This window comes from Mustela erminea, chromosome 4, assembly GCF_009829155.1.
Source record: "Mustela erminea isolate mMusErm1 chromosome 4, mMusErm1.Pri, whole genome shotgun sequence".
NCBI classification, from domain to species: Eukaryota; Metazoa; Chordata; class Mammalia; order Carnivora; family Mustelidae; genus Mustela; species Mustela erminea.
In genome coordinates, this window is record NC_045617.1 from 89,954,444 (window position 1) to 89,960,304 (window position 5,861).

At 53.9% G+C, this 5,861-nt stretch overlaps 1 long non-coding RNA gene across 1 annotated transcript; it reads left to right on the top strand.

Annotated features, from left to right (window-relative positions):
• Window positions 1-1,553: 1,553 nt before the first annotated feature.
• Window positions 1,554-5,632, top strand: LOC116587802. Its single transcript, XR_004284648.1, has 3 exons — window positions 1,554-1,617; window positions 4,324-4,433; window positions 5,251-5,632. It is a non-coding gene; the product is annotated as an uncharacterized LOC116587802 (long non-coding RNA).
• Window positions 5,633-5,861: the final 229 nt, after the last annotated feature.

Sequence of the window (5,861 nt, forward strand, 5' to 3'; positions counted from 1 at the left end):
AAGTAACGTGTTTCTTGAGTTCCATGAGCCACAGGAGCAGACTGTTTGAACCTGAGGAGGAAGAGGTTGTGGGGCCCTCCAGTCTGTGGCCATAACTCAGAAACACGGGTGACCTCTCTGCCTAGCCACTGGCTGACCACTAAGTTACAGCCCAGGGCTTCAGTGGCCACACACAGCAAAGAACACAGACTTGCCCAAGTTAGTTTAGAAAAGTCACTAAGCCAACAGTAGTGACCACAATGAGCAGCAGTAATGAAGCCTGGGGTGGGGAAGGTCTGATTTCAGGATTCTTCCCTTATAATATTCATCATCACATTCTGGACTTGTCAGTGGGGCCAAGTCCCCTGGCTTGGGGTCAGGTAGCTTCCTACATGTTCCATCTGCTTCTCCCTGGCTCCCCCAGTCCTGCATGCCCTGTGCTGCTTCACAGCCCAGGGTAGTTTTAACCAAGGTCAGGAAGATGGGGTGGATTTTGCCGACTCCACCTGCCACCACCCCCCACCCCCATCCCCATCACCCCCACCCCAGAGCTGCAACAGAGGAAAGTTTTCTTCAACTCCTCTTAAGGTCCCTGGCTAGGTCTGGAAATTGACAGAAATGAACATGAAAAAATCTCGCAATGTGTATTGATTTTTTTTTTTTTTTTTTTTTGGTGGGAGCCTCACAAGAACATGGAGACCAGCAGAGGTGATTGGAGCAGACAGATCTTCTACATTTTAGGCAAAGAAGCAATCAATGTGTGAATAATTGGGAGACATAGGGGTTTGAGCCAGGGCTGGTAAATGGTAAAAAAGTAACTAGGAACATAAAGGTTAGCTTAACCAGGTTTGTTCCTACAGACTTTTTGGCCCCAAATTCCTTGATTCTGGTCATAAGCATGTCCTCCCTGCTGTCTGGGGAGAAAAAATGCCACATGGGAGTATATGACCTGCTTCAGGGAAGAAGGGCTGATGGCTGGGGATCAGAGGAAACTTCCTGCTTCTGCTCTATGGAAATTTATTTCAGTTTCTATATTTAATTTGGCAAGGTGCCATATTTGGGGCAGTGTGTCCTGACCCTCACTGGCCTGGTGCTGTACTGTGTCTCCTCCTAGTATCCAGGACATTGAATGTGCTGCTGTGAAGACCTCCCAGCCCTGGGGGAGCCCCTTGTCCAGGGAGGCACCTGCCTCCATGGGAGTGTTGCCTAGGATTTCCCACATAGGTACCCTAAGGGTAAGCATGGCCACCCCTCCACGGGGACATTGGGTGAGAGTGTGCAGATCTTACTACTTAGAGAAACTGACTTCATGTCCTGCAAATGTCCTCCTAGTAGTGGGATCATATAGGAGTTCTATTTTCAGTATTTGGGGGAAACTCCATACTTTCCCTAGCATGGCTGTGCCAACCAAGGCTACTTCTGGATGATTTTTACCTATAAACCAGAGATTTTTCAAGAACCTCTCCAGCAGAGAACATGAGGAGAACATTTTCAAGGCCTTGAAAAGTATACTAACCATAGGAACAAACTGGTAACTCAGAAACTTGGAATGAAGAACTGGTTGTCCTTCCATTTCTGACTAGCGTGCTGGTCTGTGGCTTGATCCCACCTCAGGCAGCTGGAAGGTTGACCTCCCAGGTCAGCTGCCACTGAGATGGCTACTATTTCCAGAAATTCTTTGGGGTGTGGCCGGGTTCCCCCACCTGTGCACACATCAAGTTGGTGACCTCTAACAGGGGAGCCACGGGTCCTCCAGGCATGGTCCCTCCCCTCCCCAGGGGAGCCATCACACTGAGGGTTTAGGGGGATGGGAGCTGCCACTAGGCAAAACCACCTGAGATTCCCACTGTCCCTACCTGATCTTCAGATGCTCTTCAGTTACTCCTAAGCCTCTGGTGTCTTCCTGGAACCCTGACCTAGCCATTTTTGGAGAGCTCGTCCAGCAGTATCCTCACTTTCTGGGAGGGGGATTTACTCGAATCCACAGTGTGTCCTGCTGCCCCACCTTGATTGCTTTTTGAAGGCACATCTTCTGGGCTGTCTGAAGACCCAAGACCGTGGGTCTGTGCCCGGGAGGGGTTCTGAGCAGAGCTGGTGGGACGGGAGGGCTTCAGGGCATAGAAGCAGGTTTCCGGAAATATGTCTGGGGTCCCTGGCATTCTACCATTTTGAGTCAAAACCCTGTGATCTTTAAAATGCCAGCATTGTTAAAGCATGGGCCAGAAAATCTCTGTGCACCCAACACCACCTAAACTGTTGGCCATTTCTTGTCACTTGAGCTGAGTACAAAGGATTGGGAGTAGGAGCTTGGGGGAGGTCCTAGGCCAGACTTTGTGTTTGGGGGAACAGGCCATCCAGACAAGCTTGTGCTGAGGATCAGGAGGGGGCCTGTGTGGAGACCCCAGCTGCAGACACTGCTCTCTGCTGATGCCCCCTCAGTCTGCCCCAGTCACCTGCTGCTGGGGGAGCGCCTGCCCCCTCCTCTCTACCTGAGGGCTCTCTCCTGCACCGGTCATGCCCCCCTGTCACCTCCAGCCTGCAGCCTGGGAGGGAGGATACCCGAAGTTCCTCCAGCTGCTGGGGGAGCCCCCCCGCCATGGAAGACTCTCTCCTGTATCAGCATTACCTTTTCCCTGCCAGTCACTGCCAGCCTGCAGCCTGGGAGCCTGGATACCCGATGACCTCCTGCCCTGGGGACAGATCCAGTGTGGGTGGGATGTTGTCTCCCAGCAGGCCTGAGTACCAGGCCCATATGATGCTCACTCTCCTCCTGCAGGCTCACTGTGCCATGTCCTCCTTCAGGCTCCCTGGGCCCAACTCCTTTACTCAGCGACCACTCTAGGCCCAGGGTCTACATGCTGGGACTGGGAAAAGGTCGTCTGGACCTTCTAGACTTGCACTTCCATGCCCGTGACATGGCACAGTCTGGCCTCACAGACTCTTGAGAGGAGTCCCAGTGTAGGTGAGGAAACATGGAGGACAGGTCAAGTGCAGAACCATGGGTCTTGTGCACATCTGCTGCAGGGCTAGATCATGGCACAGGGGCTGTGTGCGGGTTCCCTGTGCACACCTTGCCCTCTTGGGAGGGAGGCATGTGTGCCTGATTCACCTGTCCTCCACCTATCCTTGGAGGAATGGCCAAGTTCAAGCATTTCCATGTCCAAACCTCAGGGATAGTTGGGAACCTGGGGTCAAGAGAGGCAGGGACAAGATGAATGAGGGGTACAGAGTCCAAGGTGCGGGGCTGCTCTCCAGTCCTAGGCCAGCCCCAACCCTCCCATGAGATTTGCTTTGGGGGTGAGAGCCCTTCAGATCCTTGGGGATAGCTACCCACCCAGTTCCATGTGGGGCATGACCTTGGGCATTTCTGGACTGGTAGAGGCATGTGCACCTGCACACACAAACACACACCCTTCTGACTACCCAGCTGGAGGTCAGAAGGGGTGGACACCCTGGGAGTGAGGTGGGTGACAAGGGGGAAAGAAGAAAGAGGTCAGAGACAGCTGGGCAATGGGGCAGGGCATCAGGACCCCTGGCAAGAACCCAGATCCATAGCATGGGGAGGGGAAACAGGCCAGGCTGATGGTCAGGGGGCCCCAAAAGGCCAAGGGGGGTGGCCAGAGCACTGGTATAGGACAGGGTCTTGGATATAGGGTTGGGGGTCTGGGGTTCATCACCATCCTGGGCTACTGGAAGTAGAAGAGATACCCCCCAAGTCCAGATGGGGTTACAGCACAAAAATCCTCAGCTTACTCTTCTGCCAATTGGGCTGTAGAGATGGGATGTCCCTAGGGTCGCACAGGCTTGTAGAAAAGTCTGTTGGCCTTGGATCCTCATCCCTGACCCACTGTGTTGGGAAAATGCTTTTTAAAAAAAAAAATTATTTATTTATTTGACAGACAGAGATCACAAGTAGGCAGAGAGGCAGTCAGAGAGAGAGAGGGGAAACCAGGCTCCCTGCTGAGCAGAGAGCCCAATGCAGGGCTCGATCCCAGGACCCTGGGACCATGACCTGAGCCGAAGGCAGAGGCTTTAACCTACTGAGCCACCCAGGTGCCGCGGGAAAATGCTTTGTACTCCCTTGAGGTCCTTCTGAGCAGAGGATAGCCTGGGGGGTTGGGGGGCTGAGGACCTGGGTTTGCAGAACATGGCAGAGCACTGGACCACTGGTCTGGGGACTAAGGTCAGGACCCTCCTTGTTGCAGCCTCAGGGTCCCTATTTGGAAGAGGTTCCAGTCAGTGCTCTGGTCAGGGTGGGGATGCCTTCGGAAGGAACCAAGCACCAGAACAGGAGAGGGAAATGGGAAGAAGATAGGCTTCTGAGGTTTCTCACATCGCTCCCAGAGCCCCCAGGTCCTGCTCCTGGGAGAGACACAGAGACACACAGAGAAGACAGAGACAGAGAATAAACACAGAGAGAGAACCAGGAGAAATCACAGACTTTCTTCCATCAGGTTGGAAACAACACCCTGTCATTTTGCTCCATTCCATTCCTTAGAGTGTAGTCACACGGGCCATCCACGCTGGAGGGGAGAGAATTCCACAGGGATGTGTGACCAGGATTCAGGAATGCCAGGAACCACTGGGGGGACTGCCCAGCACATGGGCGCAGATGAGGCCCTAGGATCTGGACCTAAACCTAATGGGAGACCCTGGAAGTCTGTGTCACGAGAGGACAAGGTTGGAATCAGTTCACTGCGACCTTCCCATAGGGGCTGGGAGACGGGCAGGAGGAAGGTGGCTTTGCCTGGACCCTAGAGCAGACTCAGGCCCCTCCAAGCTGTGTTTTATACCCTGCTCGGCCCCCAACTCATCCTTGCATTGCCATGTGCATGTCCCAGCCTCTTGTGATAGCAGGAATGTATGAAGAGATCCTACCCCTGATGGTGTCCCTAGAAGTAGAAGCCAGAAGACTCCACAGTGCAGATGGGGAGCCTGAGGAGGTCCTGAGATGCACAGGGTCTGTCCAGATTCACAGCCCTGCACATGAGCAAGAACCCGGTCTGAACCCAGCTCTGTGTCCTCAAAGCAGAAACACTGGCTGCACCCAGGCTTCACAGGTGTTGTGAGTGGGCTAGTGTGGCTGTCACTGTATGGATGGGGCATGGAGTAGAGGGTGAGCATTGAACACCTGGGAGAGGGAGGCTCTCAGGATCATTCCAGGACCTCCAACAAATTGAACTGGGCAGGGGGCTGTTTCTGGAATGTGGGTGCCTTGGTTACCTGGGTCCAGCTCTGAAGAGCCAGAGCGGGCCCCAACTTCACCCACAGCTCCAGAGGGGGAGATGGTGCCTGGAAATACTTCAGCAGGAGACCAGGAGCCAGCAGGTGACCATGCACCTGCCCACAGAGAGGCTGATGCTGTCCCAGAAGAGCTGGTGCCTGCCCCAGCCCCTGCTCCCACCCCTGCTGTGTCCCTGCCAGAGCCACTCCTCCTTCCCCTGCCCCAGTCTGTGCTCCTGCTCTAGCATCTGTCCTGGCTCTTGTCCCTGCCCCTGTCTCAACCTCTGCCCCTACAACTGCTCCTGCAGGGCTCCCAGAGCCCATCCAGAGCCCAAAGCCCTGCTCCTTGTACAATTATCCCTTGTTCTATCCCCTGACCCTGACAACCCGCAGGAATGTTTCGCCCCCAACCTCTCTCTGGTACATATTAACTGCTATTTTATCTTTCCATGGTCTGAATGCTGTTTATTATTTGTTTTAAATGAAATTACTTGTTTTCACTTGAACACGTCACGAGCGTTAAGCACGTTGCCAACACTGTCCACAACACCACAGAACACCACTGCAAGGTATCTCCTTCCCCCAAAGGAGACCCTGAACCCAAAGCCCTCCCTGCGCATTTCTCCTCCAGCCCAGCCCCTATGCTGCTTTCTCCCTCT